We start from the raw sequence: 27,633 nt of genomic DNA, 5'->3' as shown, positions 1-27,633 counted from the left end.
TAGTTTTTAGTTTAATTCACATTGTCAGTTTTTAGTTTAATTCACATTGTCAGTTTTCGGTGTAATTTACATCGTTAGCCTTTAGCTGACTTTTTACTGTGTTGATGCTTTCAGTTTAACTTTAACTGTTAGTTTTTGAAGCAGTTTGTTTTTAAAGCATTTTGCTATCGCTAGTTTTTGATTTACTTCATACTGTTTGTTTTTGTTTCATTGGGTGTCGGGAGTGGTGACGATCCTGCAGCTAGGCAGGGATTTTTGGCAGGTCCCAGAGCAGATTTTTCACGGGCAACTATATAGTGAATTTATAGCACGAAAAAAATTGATAAGAATCGTCTCGTTTCCTAGAGCCCTGTTAGTCCAATCCTTGTGGGGTGGGGGGGGGGGGCTCATGGGATTGACGTAATCAGCCTTATCAAAGAGACGTTCGTTAGAAACTGGCTCATTTTTCGTCTGTCTTTCAGAATTAATGCAAGACAATTGAAAATTAATGAGAGAAATAATTCACAAATTAATAAAAATTCTAAATTTCTGAAAGAAATAATTTTCAAAATTAGAGAGTTTTCTGATTCATTGGTGGGGGGGGGGGGGCTTTGTTTGATACCGGGGCTAGTTAGCCCACCCGTTGAGACGTCACTGACTAGTTGCAAAAATTCATAAAAACAAAACATATTATTTAGCAACACAGTATCCGATATGCAGTTCTGAATTCAAAATAGACCTATAGGTTATGAAGTTAATGGTGTTTTTGGATTTTGGGTCGCGGCTGAAAATCGGTAAAGAACCTCTGGGTTACGTCATCGGGCGAGTAAATACGTATCTGAAAGAAAACAATTTAAATAACTATAATGTTAAACTGGTGTGATTAATGTTAATTCTCTCTCTGGGTAGTGCTGATCGGCACCAACAACTGTTTTAAAAGTTCGAAGGGACAATTTGGACAAATAGGTGAAAATGAATTGAATGCATATTTTGTTTAATGGGTTAGTTAGTTTAGCACTTGGCTAACACCGTATGGCCGAATATGGCCGGTCCAGTGGTAATTTCTACTGATAGCTACTCTTCTAGCAATGACATTTGGAGTGGTTCAATGAAATACGTATATGCGAGTTCCTATAAGCATAAAAAATATATTCATAATCTATATATTATTTTAAATTTATTTATTCATATACATCTTTAAGTTCAATTAAACCGGATCCCACTTATAACGTATTAAAAAAAAAGCTGTCATGGATAAACGCTGTAAGCATTGGCGTACGCAAAGGGGGGTTTTTGGGTTCTAACCCCCCCTTGAGCTAAGATTATAGTGTTTATTTTGCAGGAAAAAAGTAACCCCGCCCCCAGAAGGAAAAAAAAATTGAAAAACCCCCTTCGAGGAAATTCTGCGTACGCCTATGGTTGTAAGCAAGGAAATTTCCTTCAAACAGGAAATATCGATTTATGTTGTGCATGTGTGAGTAGGCTTATTGACTTAGGAAAAGTTGGGAAGTCGTAGGCCTACTAAACAGGAAAACGTTATAAGCTGGAACGTTATAAGCGAGATCATATACATTCTAAGCTGTATACAGGGTTATTCAGAAAAGATGGGAAAAACTTTGAGGTGGTAGTACACACAAAAACAAACAATTTTCATCAAAGAAAATGCATGGTCGCATTCGCGCCTTGAAGTTGGGAACCACAGAAAACCAACTTCAGCCGACCACCACTGTGGTGACGTATCTGAGGTCTACACGTTATTTGAATACCTTTTCGAGTTGGAAGTTTATGCCTCTAGGATCAACGGTTCGCAAGTAATTTGCGGCGCAAGTTATTACCTATTTATTCTGTCTATGGATTGATTAACATGATGAATGACTAATTACACACACACAAGTGCATTTATTTCATTACTGAAGGTAAAGCAGCGGTGATTATATGTAGTGGTTAAATAGACTTTATATGAAATGGCAAAAATAAGTGTTTCTAAGTAGGCAGATGAATGCTGTAATCCATAGTGTCCCGAACCTTTTGTTCCATCGCTCCCTCTTCTACAGATATTTTTTTTCTCTCATCGCCCCCTACTCAAGCGAACCCATAGGATTCTATGTTATACCCGTATCCTCTATCGCCCCCTTAGAACATTCCATCACCCCACAGGGGGCGATACTGCCCATTTTGGGAAACACTGCTATAATCTATCGAACCTTTTAGAAGAAATTTTTCACTTTCTCGGATAATATCGGGAGATTATATTCGATACTTCAGTCAAATTTTTGAGGCTTCACCTCTGAGAAATTTGTTTTGTAATACCCGCGTAACACATTGTTTCTCTCATTACAACGGGGAAAAGAGTGGTGGTTCATCATTATGAAACGAGGTGTGGATATAAATATGCCGAATAAAAGGTACTCCAACCACTGTTTGGAAATGGTTAAATCTTATTATTTCAAAACTATGCTTACTCAAATAATTCCGAAAGTCATTTCTGAAGTGGAGGGACCGTTTGTTGTCAATAAGTGTTCGACATTTTTTAGCATTTGTGGAACTATATCAATGTTTTGAATTAGCCGAGTCGAGTCCCATTTTGTAAATACAGTAGGCCTACATGCGAAATTGATATTGGAAAATTGTAGCTTGGCTCACAGACACAGATAGACTGATAATTAATTGCGTAGATAATTAAGTTCAAGTATGAATATAAAGCTGATTTTTCGGTTGCCTGCCCTAAAAAAAAATCCACAGTATTTGAATGATCTTAACTCGTAACGACTACTTCTTAAATCGTATACATTAGGTAGCGTCCTCGGCGAAATTTCTAAAGAATTGGTACATGCTGTAATGTGTCTTCCGGGTGTGTGTGTATTTATGTGGGCGAATTTACGTGTGCGTTTCGTTTTCTGCTGGTGCTGCCATCCATCTGGCTTCTATATTTCGAAGTGAAAATGGCAAGAGCCTGAATTTTCATGTTATGCAAATATCGAGTTCAAGGTCTGCCTACTCTCTGCGGAGAGACTTTTTTTAAATGGGAAAAAGGGACAATGACATTCGCCCCTCGAAGTTGGAAAACTGCATAATGCCGACTTTCGCCGATCACCACTGCGCCGCCAACGGGGTACGAACCTGGATCCTCGCGATGAGAGTCCAGCACCACGATGCCCCCACGACAGCTCAGAGGCTCACTCATAACTGCATCATAATCAGAACTGGGGCTCGACGAGAGCCTAGAGGGTTCTTGGGTTGCCCTCAAGAGAAGACACCTAAGTCCACTCTACCCCTTTCGTGGGCGGGGCTTCAGGTATTATAGTTCTCCTCTGGCGACGCCCCCCCCCCCTGGTCCATCGAGCGGGATGGGGTGGCTGGTACCCTGCACCCAAATCCCCCATCTTCGGCTCTCTTCGAGTCCCGCCCACGAAAGGGGGAGAATGGTCGTGGGTGTCCTCTCTTGAGGGCACCCCAAGACCCCTCTCGGCTCTCGTCGAGCCCCCAACGATAGCCCGCTTCTAAACTTCGTCAGAACTGGATCATTTCCGAAAACCTCAGAGAATAACAACAACGGTTTCAACAATGGCTTTCAGTGTAGTCTCATCTATGGATCAAAAAAAATGCGTTTTTATCGTTTTTTTAGCTTTCAATTCGATGTTTATTCGTTCACAATGGAATGTTCACCTGAGTTTAGAGATATACCGGATGTTTCCGTTGCATGAAATAAATTTTTTTTAAATAGCTGTAATCTGAGCTTGTGGATTTTTCCATACGGTCTCCGGGGGAAGGGGGGACGCAGGAAAAGAACCCCGTAGTAGCTTCAGTTATGAAGCAGATTCCTATGCGTTTATTTAATGAAGGGCAAAAAACAAAAAAATCTAAGAAGAGGGCTGTAGGACGAACAAGTTTAAGTTTGGGAAACTGAAGTATTTCTGGATCATGTTTCTCCTCTGATCTGGGTCGGAATTTTAACTGAATTAATCTGGTTTAATGTGATAATAACGCGCAAAGATAGTTAACACGAATGCCCGGAATCTATGTGGGCCTATCTACAAAGTATGGGGTTGGGCATTCGGGATTTTTTATAGTGCAGTATTTATATAGTGCGTCTCATGAGTATGCCTATTTCTTGAATAAAATAGCAACAGTTGAAGAAATTTTAACGCACAATTACATAGAAGTAGTTAACAAACACTTGTGTAACTTGGCAGAAATGCATTACAGTTTTAACTGGAGTTGAAAAAAATGCTGTCTGTGTGAAAAGTAGAGTAAAACCCCTCTTAACGGTCACCTCTCAGATGCGATCACCCTTCTTTTGCGGCCAAATAATAATTTCCCATCATACTGTCCTATAATAAAAACAGTCCTATGCATTTCAAAATCCTAATTAACGGTTAACCTTCTTTTACGGACAAAACAATTTGTCCATAAAAGAGAGGTTTTACTGTATATAGACTTTTATTTTATAATGGCAAAAAAATTGAATATGCCGTGAGAATAATAACGAAATTTTATACGAAATTCTATCAGAGGTTGACACTAACTGACGATTAATTTATGTAAATTATTTTGGGTCGACTTCAAACCAACCTCAACAAATTTTGGTTTTGAGTTCTGACTCTTGAAAACTGTTCTCCATTTTCATATACGCACAACATTTCGTGCCAACATTTCCCTCAGGTTTCCACGAGCTTCAGGTCAGGAATAAATACTGGTGATTTCACGCTAATTTCATGACTGCTTTCGAACAATCACTTTTTAGTCGGTGTCCATTAAACTCTCCTCAAAGGTCAAAGTTCTCTCTAAGGAGATCCAGCTTTTCATTTCATCCCGCTACTGTATGTCTTTTAGAAAAGAGATATTGATCGCGTCTTTGGATGCACAAACTACTACCATACCATGAAAAATTTTCTCCTCCATATTCTGACTGAGCTACTGTGAGTTTCCCATTTGAAATCGTGCTACTGTAGTAATGTAGTAGTTATGACCGTCTTAGCCATTCGAATTGAACTTTTTCTTATCTGAGCATAACTTTCCAACACATATGAGTTATAGAGCTCAATAACTCACACTACGTGATGAAATCCCCGATTACAAAGAGCCAGTTTAGATCAGATGTAGTGTTATTTTTCTTTTTAGACTCAAGTTTAAGTTTTGGATTTTTAGACTCAAAATATTGAAAAACTTCCGATTATATGCGAATTTCGAAGATTGCGTCTACATGGCGTATCAGAGACGTGATAGTATAAAAATGGAAGCTATCAGATTGGATTTCATTAAAAAAAGAAATTGCCGAAGTCGTCGCTTATTTTGTATGATGAAATCCTTCGAATGAAATGCATTGAAAGCAAAACGAAAGGCTGTAAAAGGCATTGCTATTGCTTTGAGCAGGTCGAAATGAAGTGCCTGACGTGTATTGACCCAGCGTGTCCGAAAAGTTAAAACCTAGTCGTGGTAGGCAGGTTCGGAACTGGGGGGGTGGGTAGGGGGCAACTGCCCGGGTGACAAAATTGAGGGGGTGGCAGTTTTGGGTGAGAATAAAGAACACTGTTACAAAATTGTCGAATTTTAAAGTTGTGGGGGCGGCAAAATAATGTTTGTCCGGACGTCAAAAATCCTAATTACGGCCCTGGTGGTAGGAAACGTACAGTAAACGTTTACGCGAAAGCAAAACCGTTGGAAGATTGGCTTCAACGCAAAAAATGACCTCACATGAACTTATGAAAGATCCTTTAGTGGAAATTTCAGCAGATACAGTTCATAGACAAATCAGAGAAGTTTGTATTTGATTCATAAAAGAGTGGCTATGAAATCGCCTGTCACAAGGAAGCACCAGAGAGAGGTGGAGAAGAGAGACTGAAATGGGCACGAAATCATATGTTTTATGGAGACAAATAGCTTGGTATCATATTTAGTGGTGCAAAAGAAATGGAACTCACACATGTTCCATGCAGATGTTTTCAGCAGACAATAAGGTGGAGCTTCGATAATGGTAAGGGCAGCATTTGCTTCTAATGGTCAGGCTTCCTTAACTTTTGAAATTGGTCGTCAAAACTCGGATGCTTAAAGGAGATCCTCGAGAACAATTTGCTACTGATTGGAGAAGATTTAGGACCAAACTTCGCATTTCAACATTATAACGCGTCTATTCGAAGATCTGTTGCCACAAAAAAGCTCATATAAAACGTATACAATAGAATAACATCCCAAGTAACAAATACTTCTCACCCAAATGAAATAGATTACATTAGAATGTCAGACACTTGGACAAAATTATGTGTACAGGATTGTAAAATTTACATTAACAAATAGTAATTGGTTGATAAAAAACCAAAATAGAGAAATTCAGCCACACATAAAAATATATCATGTCCCCCAAAACAAATAAAACACTTTTAAAAAGAGCTACTCCTATACAGCGCCAAAAGTATTGAACACATAGCATTAAAAATATAACTAAAGTGTGTGTGTGTGAGTGCTTATTTTTTCTCTTTATTGTTTTTTGTCTATTTTGTACTGTTTTGTATTTTCATGTTTACTTTGTTTTTTGTACTTTTGTCTAATTGTATGTGTATTTAAAATTAAAAAAAAAAATCATGGAGCCGTCTGGAATGACGTTGTGTCCCTTGGAGCCCCAGTATGGTTATATATACGTGCTTATGTCTTGTCTTTTCTACGTGGGTGTTTATGGATTAATTGTACTCACGATGAAGAGATTGTGAGCCTTGATCGGTATTTCCTATCCTATAGAGCTCAATAGAATTGTTTGTGGTGTTTATAAGTTTTTGGCGTCGAACGCATTATGTGTAGCACAACGTTACCTCTTTTCAGGATATAAGCCCATGAACTATTATTTACGCATGAAGAATGGCGCTATCATCTTTATTACAAAAAGGAATTACAAACAAGTTCATCCAGTCGACCTAAAACTGCACATTTTCAAAGCCCCTTTGGATGAGAAAAGAAATGCACATAACATTTTTTTAAAACTACAGTAAATGAATACCTCTAGACTCTAGAGTCTTTCATATTACAGTAGAGTCTCGATAATTCGAGGTGAACGGGACTGAGACTACCTCGGATTACGGAGAACTCCGATTACCCTCTACTCTAAACAATAGAAAAAAAAAATCTTTCGTATGGGGGAAATCTCCCATCATTATTTTACATTCCGTGCACAGCGTGTAGCAAAAAATTAAGAAAAGATTCATTTCCATGGGTCAACGGGCTGGTGGGAACTTATTCGCATCTGATGAAATTGTTCTAATTTGTTTTATTTGGACCAATGTATTCGTACTTACCTTTTTACTTCTTGATTCACCGACTTAATTCATTAGGTTAGGGGCTGCCAAGATCCACGTCTTCTTTATATCGGAGGCGGACAGGGGCTCCAGCCATCGCTATCACAGTTTTGGTGACACATCTGCGCGGTACATTTCCGCACAATGGGAATTTGGTGACACTTCCGCAAAGCATAGGCCCTTCTTGCCTTTTTTTATTTTCTGTTTTTCTTCCTGCTCTTCCTTCTTTTCTTCTCTACCATAAATGGCCTTAAGTTATGGGGGGTTGGGTGGGCTGTATCCACGTGAAACTGTGCCACTGAAATCGTCACTTAGTTATTTTTTCACACTACAAATTTATTATAGCAGGGACCCGCAGAGAATCCCAGCCTAGGGACCCTGCTGCCGGATGTGGGTGTTATGGCACCAGTCCTGGGGGCCCTATTTGAAGATATGATTTATTTTTTACGTTATGAAATTATTACGAAATACCCTGGGAAAAATTCTGTTCTGCGGACCCACCGAGGCCTACGGTCTTCGAGCAAGACTTTTTCATTCCTTGGCAAGTCCTCCTCAAACTAAAATTACTGGCATTGGTAGGAAAAATTAAACAAAACGCATTCCTGGCGAAAAACCGAAAGAGTGAGGTTTTGAGACGGAATTTCGAAAAATTCTAGCACCTCGGATTATCCTGAAACTCGAACTTTCGAGACTACCTTGTGTGTAGTCCCTTTATCGCTAAATATTTTGAAATTTCCTTTTTTTTAAAAGTTTGTCATTTTACTTAACTTTTTTAATTTCTCAATTTAATAGCTAGAAATTTGTTATGTTTGTAATATGTTTGTAAGTACAGCAGAGGCGGCGCATGTTAATTGTTTCTATAATTATGAATTAAAACTTTTTTTTGAATCAATATATTTACTCATCATTTATTTAAAAAAGAAAAAAAGCTCAGTCTCTATATACATTCATGAAATGCACTGTACGAAGCTGCTGGACGTAATTTAATTCAATGGCACCAGCTTTCTTTTCTTCAAACCCTTCATGGGCCTGTGTATATTTGGATATAGCCCTACGGCAAATACGTGGTCAAAAACCCATTTCTTTTCTCAGATTTTTTCGTGTTTTAGAAAAAGTACATCTTTTGGAATCAATTCAGTAAAAAATACGGTTACGCGAATGCAATAATTTTTAATCTCTTCGAAAGAGTTGATTTCTTGTTGGTGTCATTTTTGAAAGCAGCTGAAATTTTACGCGTTCAAAGATTTCCTGAAGTCGCACCGAATCGGGGGAATTGGAAATGAAATACAAGGTAAAAACTGTTCATCTCTGCCAAGCAAGGCTGTTTATAGGTAACATTAAAATAAAGGGGAAACTATGTATTCAGTTCCGATTGGCCGTTGTAACTAATTAAAAAATCCACTCTAATTAATTAAATTGTTGCGTTGATGTATTGTTTCAAGTAAATGCTAACAAAACCCATTTACGTACATCAGCACATTTTTTTTCAATACCTTATTTTTGGGGATTGAACCACAGAGGGTTAAATTAAAATTTCAATTCTGTTGGTATTTTTTCAACGCATTTCATAATTATAACTTACCTTATCGATATTTCTCACGGAAACTTTTCAATATTGAAATTTCGTGGGTAAATGTAATAAGGGTACGTAGTAGAGACGATAAATTTTTAGGGAAGTTAGGTTAGATTAGATTTCTATTTCTGTGGCGCAAGGACCAATTAGGTCAAACCGCGCCAAAACAAATGACCAATCAACAAAAAGATAAAATTTTCTTGTCGTGTCACGGGAAAGTAATAGTTCGTATGGTAAGAACTACGATGCTTGAAATGTAAAACGACGTAATGCATTACGTAAATGCATAAACGTAAATGTAATGCAACGACGTAGATTGTAAAAGACTATGCAGTCCCGCTTATAACGTTCCTATTTAGAACGTTTTCCCACTTAGTACGACTCATTTCTGTGGCCTCAACTCTTAACTAATTCAAATTGAAATTTATTTATTTATACACATCTCAACAGGCAAGCATTGCCCAATTACAGAGACGGAGAAGAGAAATACAATAACATACAAATACAGAAACAAGCGGAATGACTACACGACACGGAAACATGCACGGAAATGCAAGACAGATTGATTCGTGTAGGTGTGTGTGTGTAGATGCCCGTTAAATAATTTCCCGTTTAAAGCGTCTTCCCGCTTACAACGCTTTCCCATGATGGTTTTTTTGAAAAACGTTGCAAACGGGATCCACTGTAATTTGTCATAATAACTAATGGCCTTGATGAATTTAAAAATGTAAAAAATAAAAATGAAAAATAAATTAAGTGAAGTGCGGCGTGAATTTGGTCCTTCTGTGAACTTCATATGCATTAACTGAATGAAGTTTGAAGAAATTTCTTGAGGTAACAAGACATTTGTTAACTTTCATCAGAGGTAATGGCTTCCTTTTTTACTTTTTCCTACAACCGCGGATGATAATAATTAGGAGGGAACTCTCCTCCGAGCTTTTTCATGCTCGCGCCCACGCCCCAGAACGGCATTCCTAAAATTATGCGGGAGAGGTATTTTAAGCACGTGGGCGTGGCCCCGAAACATCAACAGTATCTATACCCCCCCCTCCCTCCATCGCCTATACATTAACACTAGTAGCAGATGCACGCGAACTACTAGTTAAAATAAAACATGAACGAAAACTGAAAAAGTTCGAAACAAATTTACTTGATGGAAAGTTGGGTTTAAAAAATATTATAATAATACATAATGATTTTCTACAGACCTTTTTATGCTAAGGGTGAAAGAAGAGCAGATCGATGAGCCAGTGTAGTTGTTTCTGTGACGGGTAGATGGCGCTGGGAGGAAAGCAAAAATAATCAAATGTTTTTCAAGGAAAGGGTTAATGAAGAAAAATTAATGATAACATATATGCACACAGTATGTTTCGGGATCAGAGAGAAATTAAGAAAATGTTTTTGTGAGTAGAAAAATGATGACATAATGTTAAAAGTATATAACTTCTCTTGACATAAACCAGGGATTCCCAACCTTTTCCTTCCTCATGGCCCCACCTAAGCATCTTGTAAAATTCTGATACCCCTCCCCCCCATAGGACCCAGGGGCGTAGCCAGGAATTTCGTCCGGGGGGGGGAAACCAAAGTGATAGAACAATAGATTTGGCCATCTTTTACCCTTTTTTCAAGGTCATTTTCTCACATTTCGGAGGGGGACCAGACCCCAAGTCCCCCCCCTACCTCGCCACGCCCTTTCCCCCCAAATTACTTTGAAGACACACACAAAGACGATTTGAAATTGAAGGAAAAAATGTTTAAATGTTAACTATTGGGAAAAAAACTTCAAATGCTGTTTCAATCAGTTTTTGTGAATTTGAAATGGTTTTTCAAGGTCAAAAACTCAGAATTTGTTTGGAGAGATTCTCTGTGCTCCCCCCCCCCCCAAACATCAAATTAGCCTGTGTGCTTCTCCCTCCCGAAATGTAGGTCCTATTTACACGCCTGTCCCTTTTCCGTGACATACACAATTGAACGATAATTTCAACAAAATTGAGTATTTAGGACAAAACCCATGGGTGTAGTTTGGTCCTAAATACTCAATTTTGTCCACTAACGAATACACTGAGGCCCGTCGACGTAGGTAAGTAAAACAGAGCTTCCGTTATCAGGAGGTGTCCGCTAAAGGGGAGTGTTTGTTGAGGGAGGTTTTATTGTATTTTTGTTATTTTAAAAGGAATCTCCTATACAAGTGGGAGAAGCCAAAAATCTATCAACCGGGTCTAAAGCAGGGGTTTTCAACAAACAGTGGGGGCCAAACGGGAAGCCATATATTATTAGAAAATTTTTTACTTATTCTGTGATCATTAAATATGAATTTCCGTTAATCTGGAAGTATTTTTTTTCTTAAATATGATTTCTCATAAATCCTGATTGCTGCTCCCAAAAAATCAAATTACCCGCCTTAAAAATTCCTACTGCCCTCTGTGGTGAATGGGCTTTACGTTGGGAATCAGAGCCACAAACTTTCTGACAAGCGGAAAATACAGCTGAACTCGGTTATAACGACCCCTCGCTTATAACGTCAATAATCGGTGGCTCCGTCTTATTCTCATAGAGAACAATGCTAATGAACCTTTCTTGAAATGTCAATGAAAACGCTAGGGCCGCAACTAGGGGGGGTGGGAAACAAGCGAGTCTGTTGCCCCGAGCGCTGAGGGAGCTCAAATTTTATCCCGTAATTTCTCTCCTTCAATATTACAATGGGGCACCAAAATGCGTGCTCGTTCCGGCTTGCCAAGCATATAGTTGCGGCCATGAGAAACGTAACGACTCAGATATAACGACACATTTTTTTGTCGTTATTGCACTATTGATCATAATGGGAATGATAGTATGACCCGCAATGAGACATTTTGTAGTTTTGTACTTCCCGACTTTTCTTTTTATAAAAATGCCCGTCTTTCTAACGAAGCTAACTTTAATTCATAATCTGAGATCAATATAATTTGCATAATTTATCAGTTATTTTATGCAAATACAAAGGCCACAACAGGCAAATTGCTCAACGCGGTGATTGAAAGTATTATGCCCATGAAAAATGGATGTCGAATGTAACCGAAATACAGAAACCTAATTTATAAAAAAGCATATATCACCAAAAAATATTAATAGTTAATAATATATAATAAATACACTGCCCATAAAAAAGATTATGATTGTCTTATCTAAGTATGAAATAGCTTCTCGATTTATTCCACTATATCTATCGTACTTCTTTTTAAACGCATCAGTTCTGTTAGAATCCACGACCCCGTAGGTAAGCTATTCCATTTATTAATAACCCTATTAGAGAAAAAACTTCCTGCGACACCGCAACCTGGAATTATCCCGTGGTAAACGACACTGGTGTTCTTTTGTCGAAACAGTCGATTGACGGCGCATTAATAACTCATCCCATCCATCCTCGCACGTCTTCACGTCCTCAGCGAATTTGCTTACAATCCCATCGATACCCTAATCGAGTTTATCGATAAAAAAAGTGAAAAAGTATGGGACAAAGGACACTTCCTTGAGGGACTCCACTTTTCACACCTGCCCAATCACAAAATTCCTCGTTTACCATAACACGTTGTGGCATATCTCAACCAAGATTCTATTCATCTGAACAAAGTTGCTCTCCTCCTCCTAATTCCAATCTAATGTAAACGATCCAAGAGTTTAGGCCTGCCATGTTGGACCCGATCGAATGCCTTCTGGAAATCAAGATCAACAACGTCGACGTTTTTGCCATTTCTCAAATCCTGATCATAGAAGCAAAGCAGGCTAGTTACACGTGACTTCCCTTTCCTGAATCTATGCTGGTTTTCTGACAGTACGTTATTCTCGTCTATCCACTTCACCAATTTTCTTTTAATGATAATTTCCAAAATTTTCTAGAGGGAGCTCGTCAAACTAACTGGACGATATAATTACACGGTTTCTCTGCTATCTTTTTTAAATATAGGAATCACATTAGCAAGTTTCCAAAATAATATGATTATAAATAAGAACAGTAATCTGACATATTTGAAATGCAAAAAGAAAATTTTTCTCCGTGAATACCTGGCAATTTTTTCCGACAATTGGAAACATATTTTAACGAGAATTGGAGATGCTCGGCATTATCAAATATCATCACCCTAATCATAACAAAATAACAACTTCATGCGCAGTATTTGATCGCACATCTGAAAAGACCAACCTCTATTGTAACAACAAATTTTCGTGGAATCTTCTATGTCACAGTATAACCGAGTTTAACTGTGTTATATCCTATAATCCAAAATTTCCTTTTGGTCACGTCGTTCAATAATGAAAAAACAGACGCGTGTAATACGAATGACAAAGTATAGATTGTTAATGATTTTAAGAATGGCCATTGCACCGCACAAAGTAATTTATCCGTAGAGAGATAATATTTCTGAGATAGGATGACATTTTTTTTTGCATATTATTTGATCGGCCGAGATGCCTTCTTCTTCGGTCGGAGTGGTTGGAAGCCATCAAGTGTGAATTTTTGTGTTGTTGTTGCCGTAATTGGTAGGATGGTCACGTCGCGGACGTCATTTGCATAAGCAATTAAGGCTTTTGTACCGGCGTCTGTCGTCTCTTCTCCTAGTCCAAGCGATCCGCCTTTCGTGTCCACATTCTCTCCTCCTCCTTCAACTAACTTACCATTAGCGCAGAGCCCCCATCTTTAGATACATTTGCTTCTTTTACAAGTGAAAGTGCCGCTAAACAAAGTTTCATTTACGATAGCATTACATTAGCATAAATACTGCGTTCCCAGCCACCACAGAAGAAGAAGAAGAAACGGTCTTTCCTATGAGATACTCTTAGACAGCGGTTCTCAACCGGTGCTCCGCGGATCCCCAAGGGCTCCGTGTGCACCTCTCGGGGGCTCGCGGCAGCTCGAAGAAAATAAAATGAATCAGTAAATTTGATAGATAAGTAAATAAGAGATGCCTACAAGGTTCTGCAATAAAAATCAAGTACGAAAAAGGGAGAGTCGATCGCGTTATAACGTTTTCCAAAACACCGCCATGACGGAACCTTGTAAGCGGGAAAACGCTTTAAACGGGAAATGTTAACGAGAAATATATATATATATATATATATATATATATATAGTTGAGACCACGAGAATAAGTCGCACTAAGCGGGGGAACGTTATAAGCGAGATCGACTGTATATGCTTGTTGCCGAAATGAAAGGTCACCAGAGGCGAATTTAACGGCGAGCACCCGGAGCCCTGCCTTCCGAAGGGCCCCGAAAATTAAAACTCCACACTTTCTTCTAATTTAAGGGGGCTCAATATTTTCTTTTGCGCCCGGGGCCTCGGCCGACTTTAATCCACTACTGAAGGTCACGTAAAAGTTTGGCGATTAAATATTCCTCGATACGTCATAATTAAATATTTTATACAAATACAAATACAACGCCACAACAGGCAAAATGCCCAAAGAGGTGACTGAGAAAAAGATGCCCACAATAAATGTGAATGTCATATATTTCAGAAATACAGCAACCCAATTAAAAATGCAATTACAAACAATATATATACATGATGAAATATTATACCATGCCCATAAGAATACTTATGTTTGTTCTAAGTATGGATAACTTCGTGATTTACCCCAACATGTTTGGGGAAGGAATGTTTAATTAAATAAAATATTTCTGTGTATGGCATAATTAAATATTTTTGTACGACACGACACAATCAAATGTTTCCGTATGACGAAATCAAATAATTTTGCATGGCTTAACTAAATGTTTCTTCACGGCTTAACTAAATTGTTCCGTATGGTGCTATTAAATATTTCTGCTGGAATTCCTGGCAAAATTTAATGTTTCTGTGTGACATAATTAACATTTTTCGTATGACTATTTAAACATGACATTTTCTATAGTGTATTACATGATTAAATTCTTCTGTGCGTATGGCACAATTAAGTATTTCTGTATGGCATAATTGAATATTTCTGTATGGCACAATTGAATATTTCTGTATGGCATAATTGAATATTTCTGTATGGCATAATTGAATATTTCGGAAGAAATGTTCTAATTAACTTAAATATTTCTGAATACATATTTAAATATTTCTGTACGAATCCTGGGATCATTTGAATATTTCGGTATGACGTAATATAATATTTCTGTGTTAATCCCTGGATCACATATAAATATTTCTGCATGACTGAGCATGTGTGTATGGCACAATTAAATTTTTCTGCATGGCATAACTGAATTTTCCTGTATGATACACAATTAAACGTTTCTGTATAATATAATTAAAAGTTTCTGTACGTGTTCCTGACATAACTGAATATTTCTCCACGAATCGTAGCAAGAATCGACGAGGATCTCGTACAGGTTGTGAAGATTTTAGGAGATGTTAAAAAAAATAACCTTTGAGATTTGGCTTCCATGGAAATGTCTTTAATAAACGGGATAAATTAACAAATCAAACTTACCTCCGAGAATACATTTCGCCTAAGTCAAGCGGGGCTTCATCATTTTTTTGGGGCTCTATGAGAAGCCAACCTGTCTTGGAGAGCCCATCTGCTTCGATCACCTCTTACCTGACTGAGAGATACTTTCAACCCATATCTATAACCCTTTTTACTTACTTCTCCCCTCCCCAACTGCATTTCGTAACCTGCCCCTTCTATTATACTTATATCCCCCCCCCCCATTCTTCGAAGTGGGTTAAGGTTAAATATTTTTTATGAAGCCCTACCGTCGGTGTTATGAGAAATATTCGGCCTACTTACAAGCAACGCCAACCGCCGCCGACAATAAAAATAGACGTGCATGACTTAACGTAAAATATATATTATAAATAGAAATATAACGACCATAATATATATATATATTCTGTGTTTTTTATGTGTGTGTTGGATGTATCAAGGGTCATTTGAAGGATTAAAATAAATGCCAAGTAGAAGCTTTATAAGTTTATATATATTTTTAAGGGAAAAACTTTAGGGCATTCTTTTTTCTTTCAGCAGCACCTGGTGGAGTTTAATAGATCTAAAATTACAAAGGTGTGGAATATCGTCACGAAAGCCGACATTTACATTTCTGCAAATTCTGACGGAAAATAGGGATTACAAGTCTTTACATTAAGATTCTGCGTAAAAACTGGCGACCTATACAGTAAAACGACGCTATACACTATGCTACCGTAAACTGGGAGAAACTTCAGGACAAAACCCGTGCAATTTTGAACATTGTATCCGTATTGTGATTGTTAGTAACATGATTTGTGGAGGAAGATATGGCTACGATCCTCAGTTTGCTTACTATGCCGCTGTGGTGGTAGAGTGGTCATAGTGACGGACTGCGTTCACGAGGTTCCGGGTTCTAACCCCACCGTCGCCACAGTGGTGGACGGCTGAAGTTGGTTTCCTGTGGTTCCCAACTTAGAGATGCGAATGCAAGCCGATCTCCCCAATAAAAAGTCTCGCCGCAGTGAGCAACAGACATATAACGGTAAAATCTTCAAACATTACACTTCACTCATAGTTCAAAAAATAAGATGGCAGCACTATAACAAGCATTACACAGAAACAAGCTTCACGTTAGGTTCACAACACGAACACGCATATCCAACATGTACCAATTCGTTAGAAGTTCCAGAGAGGAATATGGAGGAGGTGCGTGTGTGGTTTAGTATTAGCTTGCTTTGTATGATTATTAAAAATCATTTATAAAATGAGTAGGGAGGGGGGAGACACATAATTCTTATGTCCTATAGTTACCCCGCATTCCAGGTTGACTTTAGGACAAGCCTTTTTTTTTCTTACTCTGAAAGCCACATTAGTAGCCCTGTCCGATTGTTACACCAATACTACTAGCCAGTAGAAATTCTACAAGAGGAAATTTACAATGAAAAAATGGTCATTTCTTTAGTTTGTTTCTTTTAATAACAATTTTTTTTCCCTTTAGTTTCTACCCTCAGTAAAGTTCATTTTGTTCTTTTAATATGTTTAAGAAGAACTAGAAATTTTATTTTTCAACAGCTTGCAACAATCATGTAAAAGGAAAAAAAAATTAAACGAACCTGAACAAGTCAAAGTTTTTTAAGCCACTTTTTCCTTGAACTACAGGGGATGGGAACTTGTAAAAGATTGGGAATTCTTCACTTATTCATAACACAAAACAGATGAAAATTATACAAATATTAATTAATTACGATTAAATTAAGCCTATTTCTCTTCATGTCCACTGGAAATTAAGCACCTTTTTGGGTAAAGGAATTTCTTTTTATCACTTCGGAGTAGAGCACTTTTCCAAAGTTTGTGATCTTTGTTTGGCCACTTCTATTGTATTCCTGCCTTCTGCATACAAATAACTTCGGATTCTAAAATTACTAAAACTTGGACAACCATGTCCTAATGTAACCCCGTCAAATGCAAAATGTTATTTATTTATACAATAATGTTGGCCGAGGACTAAACATGAGAATGCGGTTGATGGTGACAGAAAAAAAGTTTTATATTTTTCGAAAATAAAAATGGCGTGGGTGAATCAACGACAGTGGAGGGGAGAGAGTTACACTTAGAAATGGTATGGGGAAAAAAGCTAAATTTAAAGCAGTCGGTGGAAGCGGAGATAGGGTTAATCTTAAGTGGATGATCAAGTTTACTGGAGAGATATGTTGGTTTGGAAATAATACCGGTGGTATCAAAATTAAAAAGGCCAATGTTCACATTTTAATGAGCAAAAAAATGCCTAATTAACATAGAGAAATAATTCAAATAGTAAATTAATCATTATGAAATTATATAAGTTGAATAATTACTTGCTTTTATGTTTTTTATTTGACTCACGATTTTGACTAAAGATTCGTCGAAGTCGTCACGATTTGACGACTTTGACTTTTGATCAAAGTTTCAAGAGGTTTCACAAAGTTATGATAATCACTAAATAGAAGAAACAAGGCACCAACAATCAGAAGCAGAATATATTTAAGCACCTCAGCGCATTCTGAGAATTGTTGCGAACAATTCTACATCAAGAACGTGACGATAGCACGAAAAATCATCCCCCACAAATATCTTCAAATATGAAAACAATGCTTGTCCTAAAGTTACCACAGTTTACAGCACTGTAGCTATATGCCCATTGCTGCTACGAATGAGGCCGATTATTGTTATTGCCATTGTAACAATAGAATAGGTTTGACTATTTTATGACAACTATTTTCACCGGTGAGAGTTTATTAATTTTTTTTAATGGAAATTGTCATTAATGTGACACCATCATCATAAAATATTACTACTAGTATAGGGTTCCTAAACCATGGGTCGTGACACAAACTTCGGCCACAGGGGGGTTCCGAGCTAGGGTATTTCAAATCCACCAATAGTCAGGGATTCTGGAGCTATGGGTTACGACTCGAGCTTGATTCACAGGGGCTCCCGAGATGGGTCGTACAAATTCACTTACAGCCAGGAATTTTTGAGCTATGGAACCCGACCCAAACTTGATTCGCGGGGTCGTCCAAGATGGGTCATGTGAATCCACTTCATAAAGGGTTCTTAATGTTTTTCAGCCGTGACTCCCAAAATCAAGAGAAGGATCAGGTTCGCGACCGATGAGGCGGCTCATTTTTCGAAATTAGTGACACCAGTGACGCAATATATGCATTCATAACAGGACAGTAAGTGGATTTGTACAACTCATCTAGGAAGCTCTTGAGAATCAAGTTTGGGTAGTGACTCATGGCTCAAGAATCCTTGGCCGTGTAAGTGGATTTGTACGACCCTTCTTTAGAAGCCTCCTGTGACTTAAGTTTGGGTCACGCGATCCCCTGCGATTTGTATAAGTCAGGGGTTTTTTAACCCCTGACTTATACAAATCCATTTACAGTCCCGTTATGCATGTTTTATATTTATGCATGTATTGCTTCACTGGGGTCACCAATTTCCAGTTATTTTTGACTGTTTTCCATAACAGTCTCATGAGTCACGAAGCTGCTCTTTTTGTCGATTTTGGGTCGCGGCTGAAAAAGATTAAGAACCCTCCACTAAGGGCAAGGGCAACACACCCGCAGAAAATCAACTATAATGAAATAAATATACACTGTACCCCAAATCCCTAAAGTGGGTGATATCGCCCACTGGAGGGGAAGGCGATGTGATGATTCGGGGGAGGGGGTAGAAGTTTGAAGTGTAGTATAGGATCATATGGGCTGGCTTTAATTGGGAGAGTGATGAGAAAAAGTAATTTCGCTGTGTGTGTGTGTTGAAGGAGGCAATGAAACAGATTAGTATAGGGAAACTCTAGCTGAGACTCCAAAACTTATTTGACTCTCATCTGAATCTTAAGAGGTGAAAAATACTTGCTTGGGCAGAAATATGTTTCCATATGGCCTCTATACAGGGTGTTCATAAAATACATTGCCAATATAAGAGCCCCTAGCGGACGCAAAAATCAACTAATGCTAATGAAATTCGAAGTACCAGTGTTTCGGAGCATGCGTTCGAGAATGAGCAGAGAAGCAAGAACCTATCTCTCGTGGTCACGGTTATAGCAACAAAATTCCATAAACTCAGATAGCAACACTCACCTATACGCATTACGAAATGATAGACGCAGTAAGAAACCATGAATGGCGTTGAAACGGTACCTGTAGCATCATAAACGCCGGCGCAAGGCAGGACACAGACAAAGCAAGAAGATCTCACAAAGAGGTTGGTGCGCTAACCGCTCGATCGGGGACTTGCTGTAAATCTGACCGAGATGTTCGACTGATTAGCTCACCAACCCCTTGGTGAGCACTTCTTGCTTTGTCTGCATTTATGGTACTACAGCTACCGTTTCAACGCCACATTCATGGTTTCTTACTGCGCCGATCATTTTGAGATGCATAAAAATGAGTGTTGCATTTGAATTTTTCGAAATTTCATTGCTGTAACCGTGACCGCAAGAGATAGGTTTTTTTCTATCTTATTCTTGACTGCATACACCTATATCTCAAATTGAAATAGCTTTAGTTGATTTTTGTGGCCACCAGGGGCTCGTATATCGGCAAAGTTAATTTACGACCACCCTGTACATTGTACTTATAGATGTTGCACTGTTAAGATCTAAAGGAATTACTCATTGACTGCTCGTCATTAATACAGTAAAACCTGTCAGTTTTTTCCCCTATATTGGATGGTTTTGACTGGAACCGGCCGCAATCCTATGACAAAGAATATCCACAATAGGCTACTGTAGGCCTACCTCTATATCAACTCTCTTGGCCATTTCTTAAAGAAACCGTAGGTGTCGAACTTATATAGGTTTTACTGTACGCGTATAATTTTGCATTCAGCCAATTCATTGGATTTTTAGAATAAAAATGTTCAAGAATTTTCCAGAATCTGACTCGAATTTCCCGGTATTCCGAAAAATACGGGTATTCCCAGCATGCTGGTTTCCCTCGCTGTTTCCCGGCATGTCGGCCAATGGTACCGGCTAAGGTGTCAGTAATGTACCTACAAACACATACAAACTGGGCAGGTTTCATAAGGTCACGTCACCCTGATAGGTGAGCGATTACACTTTGGTTCTAACCCCAGTATGACCTTTAAGTCTATTACAGAACTCTGTGCGAGCGGGGAAATTAGAGCATGAGCTTACTCGTAATTCAGTGGAACGCCTGCATTACGATACTCAAGGGACTGGAGTAGCGTATCGTTATAAAAAAGTTATCGTTATAAATATGGAATGTTTAAACACTATTAGTTTATTAAGTGCAATCGGGACAAGAGAGTAATACCGTTATATACGCTTTTCACAATATTCAGTAAAAATTAAACTTTGTGTTCGTCCACACCGCGTTTTTTTTCATCATTGTATAGTCGATTTCCTTTTTAACAAATACCTTCGTAGAAAAATAACGAAATTTCGTTATTACGAAGCGATTTCTTCGATTTCCTAGAGTTCGTTGTAACGGAATTCGACTGTACAAGCTCCCAGCTTGTGTTACTTTCATCCAGCTTTGGTTACGTAGGCCTATTTACCTTAGCCGCATTCAAATTTTTATTGAACTGACTTGAATTTTTTAAATGTATGTGGTGAGTGAGTAGTTGAAGAAGCGGTGGAAATAGTTTAACTCAACGGTTCTCAACCGGTGCTCCGTGGCTCCATGTGCACTCTCCAGGGGCTCCGCGACCGCTCGAAGAAAATAAAAAAAACAATAAATTAAAAAAAAAAACATAAATATTCTTAAATAATAAAAATAAATCATTAATTTTGATGAAAAACTAAAAAATAGGTCTACGGAGCTCCGCCATATAATTTGTTTTACTAAAAAGGGCTCCGCTAGTGAAAAAAGATTGAGAATCGCTGGTTTAACTGATGCCACTGATAACACTTATCCCAGAGACTCGACCTGAGAATTTCGAAGTAATCCCTCAAAAGTATCCATACGAAATTCCAAACTTTTCCCCGACCAACATGGAGTTTATAGAATGCTATATCGGTGTTCATTAGGTGTATCTTGTATCGTGTATAAGAGGAATGTTATAATCGAACTATGATTTCATTATTATTGGACGAAAGCTCGGAATTCCATTGCAAATAGGCTAATGCGCTTGATGTTAAAGTTGGTGTTTGACGAACACTTTTTTATTAGCTAGAGGAAAACATTTGAAAATTTAGTAAAAAAAACAGTTGGATGATCAAAATAAAAAAATACATAAATGGCCAAAACAGGCGAAAAACGATACCGTTTGTTTGCTTATATACTACTATGGGTTTCAATTGCGAAGAAAACAACGAAAAATATAAACAATATTGCAAAAGAAATTTGAGAAACTAAACTAGATATGAAAGGGAAAATATAAAAATATGTATACAGTCCAGTACTCACTCATACTTGGGACAATTTTGAACTTTGCACTGAAAAATCAACCCCTCAATGAAACGTTAAAATTAAAAGAAAAACCGACATTCTGATGAGTGCCTAGGCCTTTTTGTACTGATAATTTGAAAAAAATTTTAGGTGTACATTAAGAACCAAAAAAGTAAAAAAAAAATACAATGACATTTGTCCCAAATTAAGCACGACAACAGACAGTAGCCTATAGTTTTTGTGTTTTACCTCATGTTTAAGTGCCTTAATTTTAACTTGACTGGTTAAATATTTCTGAAAGAAGTCCAAAGACCACAACATAGGCCTACTGTATGTGTGAAAACAGTTCAGAAATCATTTTATTCATCAAAAATAACGTCACAACTTTTATAACAAAATCACACTCGTTGGGCATTTTGCTTGTTGTGGCCTTATATTTGTATTTGTATAAGTTCTCTGGTAAGAAAATATCACACATCACAACACGTATTCGAAAAGTAGAACTAATGAACCAAAGAAGCAGAAAACTTGAGCAAAAACGAACGAAATGCGCGTAATGAACGAACTGAAAAAAACGAACGAACTGAAAAACGTTAATGCGTGTAGCGACTTTGTCTGACACGAACGAACAAAGAACACAACATTAGAATATTTGAAAAGGAAGACAAAAAGTCTGTCGATCTCGGCGTATACAGAGAGGTTTCACTCTTTCACAATTCTTTATTTATATCACATTTATTAAAACTTCATCAATGTAATGAACATCAGGAAGTGAGAACACATCTGTTTTCTCATAAAATGGATTGTGAACAGTTTGCCCATGTGAATTAGCACCTATAACCATTCTTGTGTAATTAATTTGTAATTCCGCTTAATGCGCCTAAATTTAGGCACATGGGACAGTGTCGCAAGTTTAGACAAACTTGATCGTTTTCTAGCAAGCCGTAGTTCTAAAAACACTTACCGATTTTCCGCAAAACACATGAAAACTTTTTCTCCGAACCGAAAACACACACACACACGCGTTCTACACTACTGAAACCCCAATCATGACATATTAACTGTAGATTGCTTAGATTGGTTTTAAACGTAATCCGCAACAACCGCCCGGGCTACCAACATATTAAAACAAAAATTCCCGAACTGTCCCAAATATGGGCACTTGACTGTACCGCTCTAAAAAATATGGTTGTCATCAATTGAGAATGCACAGCTTTCTCACAGTTGTTCACAAAATGACTATAGTATATATTTTTTTGTTTTGAACCTCTCTATCGTGGTATGTATAACGAAACGATGAATCTCCCCCCCCCAAGATACCAAGCGAAGATAATTGACAAGAAAAGTCGCATTCCTCTGTGGGGAATCGAACCACCAACTTTCCGGGTGCACGCTCTACCATTAAGCTACAGAGGATAGACTCGTTCTTTATTAAGAACACTGTGTTCCTTTGTGCTGAACGGGACTGCACAATAGACGGCCTCATAACTCAGAAACAGTTCGTGTCGAAATTAGCTTAATGCTAGAGCACGTACCCGGAAAGTGCGAGGTTGGTGCTTCGATTCTCCACAGAGGAATGTGACTTTTCTTATCAATTATCTTCGCTTGTTATCCAGTCATTTGTACTTCGTATCGTGGCAGGATTCACACGACACGCGAGGTAAGCAAGTCTATGCATTCACAACCCTGTTAGAGAAAACTCTCTGTGACCCCACAATCTGGAATTGCCCCACAGAGAGCATCAGCCCAACCAACGGTACAAATATTCAATCATTGCATTTCACTTACAGTTTGACAGTAGTCAATGTAAAACCAGATGTAAAAATTGACCCACAAGCCACAACACTAGATACCAACTCAAACTTAAATACAACAGAATTATGTCTCTTCCTGCTTATTCTATAAATGATTTTAAATAATCGTGCTTTGTAAACAAGGCTGAGGGCCATAGCCCCCCCCCCCCTTCATAAATCATGTCATTAACGATTACAGTACGGATACCATATTCAAAACTACTCAATACTTGTACTAAAGTTACCCCAGACCAAGATATTAAATTGAATCTAAAATTATTATTCATCGACTTTATGAATTGGGCGAAATGTTTCGTTGACCGGCAGGAAATTCACACGGAGCTGCACCGGTCCGCGAACCGGCAGTTGAAGAGCATTGATCTAGTAGGCAAAAATGTCCACAGTTAAAATCCGTATCCTTACCCTTTCAAACCTTGGTGTCACAATTGTGTGGGTTGCTTTTTCTCACCGCAGAATTTTTTCTTTTGACCTCAGTGAGCTAAGCCTCGACTTAAAGTATTGTGTTAGTTTTGAGTGAGAAATATGGAGAATATGGACATTGGGGGCTTTCTTCAGAGGGCAGCACTTGAAGTTGAACTTTCAGGAGTTTTTTTTCAGATGTTATACAAGGAAAAAGTGCCTCCGAGGAAAGGGCGGTTCATTACATAAAATTGAGCAATAAAATTCTGAAAAGCACATGAAGATGAATATACCGTGCATCATCTTCAAAAAAAAAAAAACAAATACAACGTCACAATAGGCAAAATGCCCAACGAGGTGGTTGAGAAAAAGATGCCCATAACAAATATGGATGTAAAATAATATATATATATTTGAAAAATAATTATTTGGTGACATTTGCATTTTTAATCTATTTTTTGAGTATCAAAAATGAAAAACAAACATTTTAAAATTCCAAAAAATGAATGCTCGGGTCTGCAATTGTTAAGGAGAGAGAGACCAGAGACAGGTAATGCCATTGTCTATTTCATTCTTTCTCTGGAAAGAACCTATGATTAGCCATAGAACCTACATTATAGACAGGAAACTCAGCGATATATACGGATTATAGCGTATTTATAATAGATATTGAAGGAAAAAAGTATATATAATTGGCGTAACGGTGAAATGCGAAACAAGTTCTTAACCACCAGATACACAAAAAGCCTTTTCATTTCTGACTTTCGTGGACGATTAATATCGTGGGAAATGATTCCAGAGCAGAATTCGACTGTTAAGGTGAAGAAAAGAAATTTCAGAAATTGATTTTTTTTTGTCGGGAAAAACAATTTCTTTAGCGTTTCGGTCTTTGCATTAATTCATTTTCCGCTTTTTAATAAAAAAAATACGTTTCAGCACGAAGTTTCCGCATCGTTTAGTTTGGAAGGGAGAAGGCGAATCTCTCCGTGTTCCTTAATTGAACAGTTGCTGCTTTGTGTGGTGACTGCGTTGTGTGTTAACGATTAGTGGTGGTGATGGCGGTGGTGCTCGTCGTGGCACACATGGCCCTTCCCTTATCATTATCATCATCAGCAGCTAGAGGTTGAGGGGCTGAGCCCATAGTTGGACTGCTTCTTCCATCACACCCTCCTACTCCCTACTCAACTCCGAATATAAATTCCACTGGGTGTAGGACAACTCCACCCAGTCTGGAAACTTCAGACCGTAACCAGTCTGTTCCCTCCCCCCTCTCAAAAAAATCTCGTGTCTATAATGTGATGGCAAGAGGAGGGGGAAATACAGGGCGTGGCTTTTGGGAATACTTTCACATTATTCCTTTTTCAGTTTTGTTTAGTTCTTACCTGAAAGTTTATTTATTCGGTGGCACTAAAAGCTTAGCTTAGCGCCTAAAGGGCAAAAGTGCAGAATCAAGTTTTTCTAAATCTAAGGGATGAAAAAAAAATATACCACCTTCATCATCAGCCTTCACCAGAGACACAGACAATTATAACATTAGCAGCTACACGCAGAAAGAAGTGAAGAAGCCACGAGTGTCTGGAAATTTCTGATAAGTGATAATGTCATCTTGTTCAAAGTTCAAACTCACAAGGAAAACTTAAATGTTGCGTAGTGATCACATGCTCACGAGGACCGGTCATACGAGGGCTGGAAAGTAATATCGAATGAAACAACATCAAATGAACGCCTTTGTCCTCCGGTCTACACTGGCGTGTCGAACCGGAGGTTGGTGACAGTGTTCCAGTGGTTCCAATGTTCTTCAATCGGTCCACGAAACATTTCGATCAATCCATATGGCCGCTGCATATTACTTCTATTTATATGTTTCTTTTTTTTTGACAGTCCGCAAATTATTTCCCCTGTTTATGTTTTCAGACATTTCTATTGAAAATTGGTACACTTATTTTCCAACTTTCATGCCCGGGGTAAATTCAAATACACCTGCGAGAGATCTAATCACTTCCTATAAAGATCAGATTTTTTAGACCACGAAATTCTCATATGAATGAACTGGATTACAATCTTAAAAAACTTGAGCAAAATAAAGCGCCAGGCCACGATGATATCAGGAATGAATTTCTAATCCCTTCTAACAGAAAATGCTCAAGTTCTTTTTGCTTATTCTTTTTAATAAAATATTATCAAATTGAGAATTAATTTTGACCCCAACGAATGGTCAAAATTAATTCTCAACCTCATTTTCAAAAAGGGAGACGCTCAACTCTTATCAAATTATCGTGCAATTTCTCTAGTTTGCTGTCTTGACTTGACTTGTTTTACGCCCTTTTGTACCAACCTGTGGCTTTAGGACGAGGACTAGTTTGCTATATATACGTGTAAACTTTTACCTCCATTCTAAACCAGCGACTTAACGTCTGGATAAGTGAAAATAACATTATTAGTGATTATCATCGGGATTTAGGGAGGGTTTTAGCTAAAACTTTTAAAATTACTAATTGCTACTTTTGATTGGTATCGCAAGTGAAACATATTTTTTCCGAGTATGGCTATCCTTATGTATGGTCCCTATCTATTACCGAAATTAAGCGTACCATTCCTTCCATTTTAAATCACATTGTAAAGTATGATTACCATAAAGATTGTAACTAAAAAATTTGAATTCAACAAATTTCCCACATTATAAACATTTAATTTTGTCTTTCTTACGTGAGCCGAATAAATGAATCGCATTCTTACGTGAGCCATATTTTAATTTTAATTTACCATTTAAAGTTATTCGCACATTCTTTCGACTAAGATCTAGTTTATCATTTGTGAGTGACGGCGGTGACCTTGCATTTTATTACAATCGTGACGAGATCTGTAGCCTACACTTTGTTATTCTGGAGACTCAATGGAAATATTATACACACATCCTACTTTATTGTTCTTCTTTCCGTGCTTACCGTAGCAAATATATTTTACCACACAGTGATTATATTAATTTTTACCACAAACTGGATTGTGATAGACTTACTAAATACTAATTAATCCAATAAAAATTTTATTTTAGATATACACAATTTTTTTAAACAATATTTGTTTGCTTTTGTTCGAAAAATTAATGTTTAGTTTTTCTTTCCAGTTCCTTTTTAAACAATTATGATGTATGAGAGGCGTTGCCAGATTTTGTAACGGGCCAATGGCCTATAAGCAAATAAATGTTATGTTTTTTTTTGTTTTCAGTCTGAAATTTTTTCTATTTATTTAGTTTTGCCGGTCAGCAAACAATATCTCTCATTTCCACCGGTCCACGAGATCCTTCAACTATTTTCACCGGTCCGCAGTTGGATTTCGCCACGCAATGTCCCAAACCGCCTGCCCGGCGGCAGCGGTCTTTGCCGTCTCTTACTAAGCACAGAGTTTTTCCTTCAGAAAATATGATTGAAAAACATAAAAACTTGATTTCAGTTTTCTGAAACCAAAATCTAAATTCTCTTCTGAAAAGTTCTTTCTTTTTTAATAGAAAGAAAGTGAGTTCTGTAATTATCACGTAAAACGGGAATTTGGAGTCATGAACATCATCTTTCACAGAAACAGAAATGATTCAGTCCAATGAATTTTCAGCAAAAGTTTTTTGAAGCCAAAAAATCGACGTAAACGATGGCAAAAAAAAAAAAAAAAAAGTGAAAAATCTTGTTTATATATAATGAGTGCAATCTCTTTTCCCCAAAACTTTAAAACACATGAAATAACCACCTGTAGCCAGTG

At 37.8% G+C, this 27,633-nt stretch overlaps 1 long non-coding RNA gene across 3 annotated transcripts in view; it reads right to left on the bottom strand.

Moving 5' to 3' along the window:
• LOC149066978 (uncharacterized) overlaps positions 1 to 27,633 on the bottom strand; it is a 46,723-nt gene that overhangs the window by 15,337 nt on the left and 3,753 nt on the right. For all 3 annotated transcript variants that reach the window (XR_016195395.1, XR_016195397.1, XR_016195396.1), the window contains one exon: positions 10,044 to 10,116. This is a non-coding gene — a long non-coding RNA (uncharacterized LOC149066978). The remainder of the gene's footprint in view (positions 1 to 10,043; positions 10,117 to 27,633) is intronic.

This window comes from Pholcus phalangioides, unplaced genomic scaffold (assembly GCF_987345545.1).
Source record: "Pholcus phalangioides strain wild (caught in Gottingen) unplaced genomic scaffold, Ppha-v1.0 ptg000031l_1, whole genome shotgun sequence".
In the NCBI taxonomy this organism is placed as follows: Eukaryota; Metazoa; Arthropoda; class Arachnida; order Araneae; family Pholcidae; genus Pholcus; species Pholcus phalangioides.
Note: the sequence above shows the minus strand (reverse complement) of the source record. Positions and strands in the feature narration are given on the sequence as shown.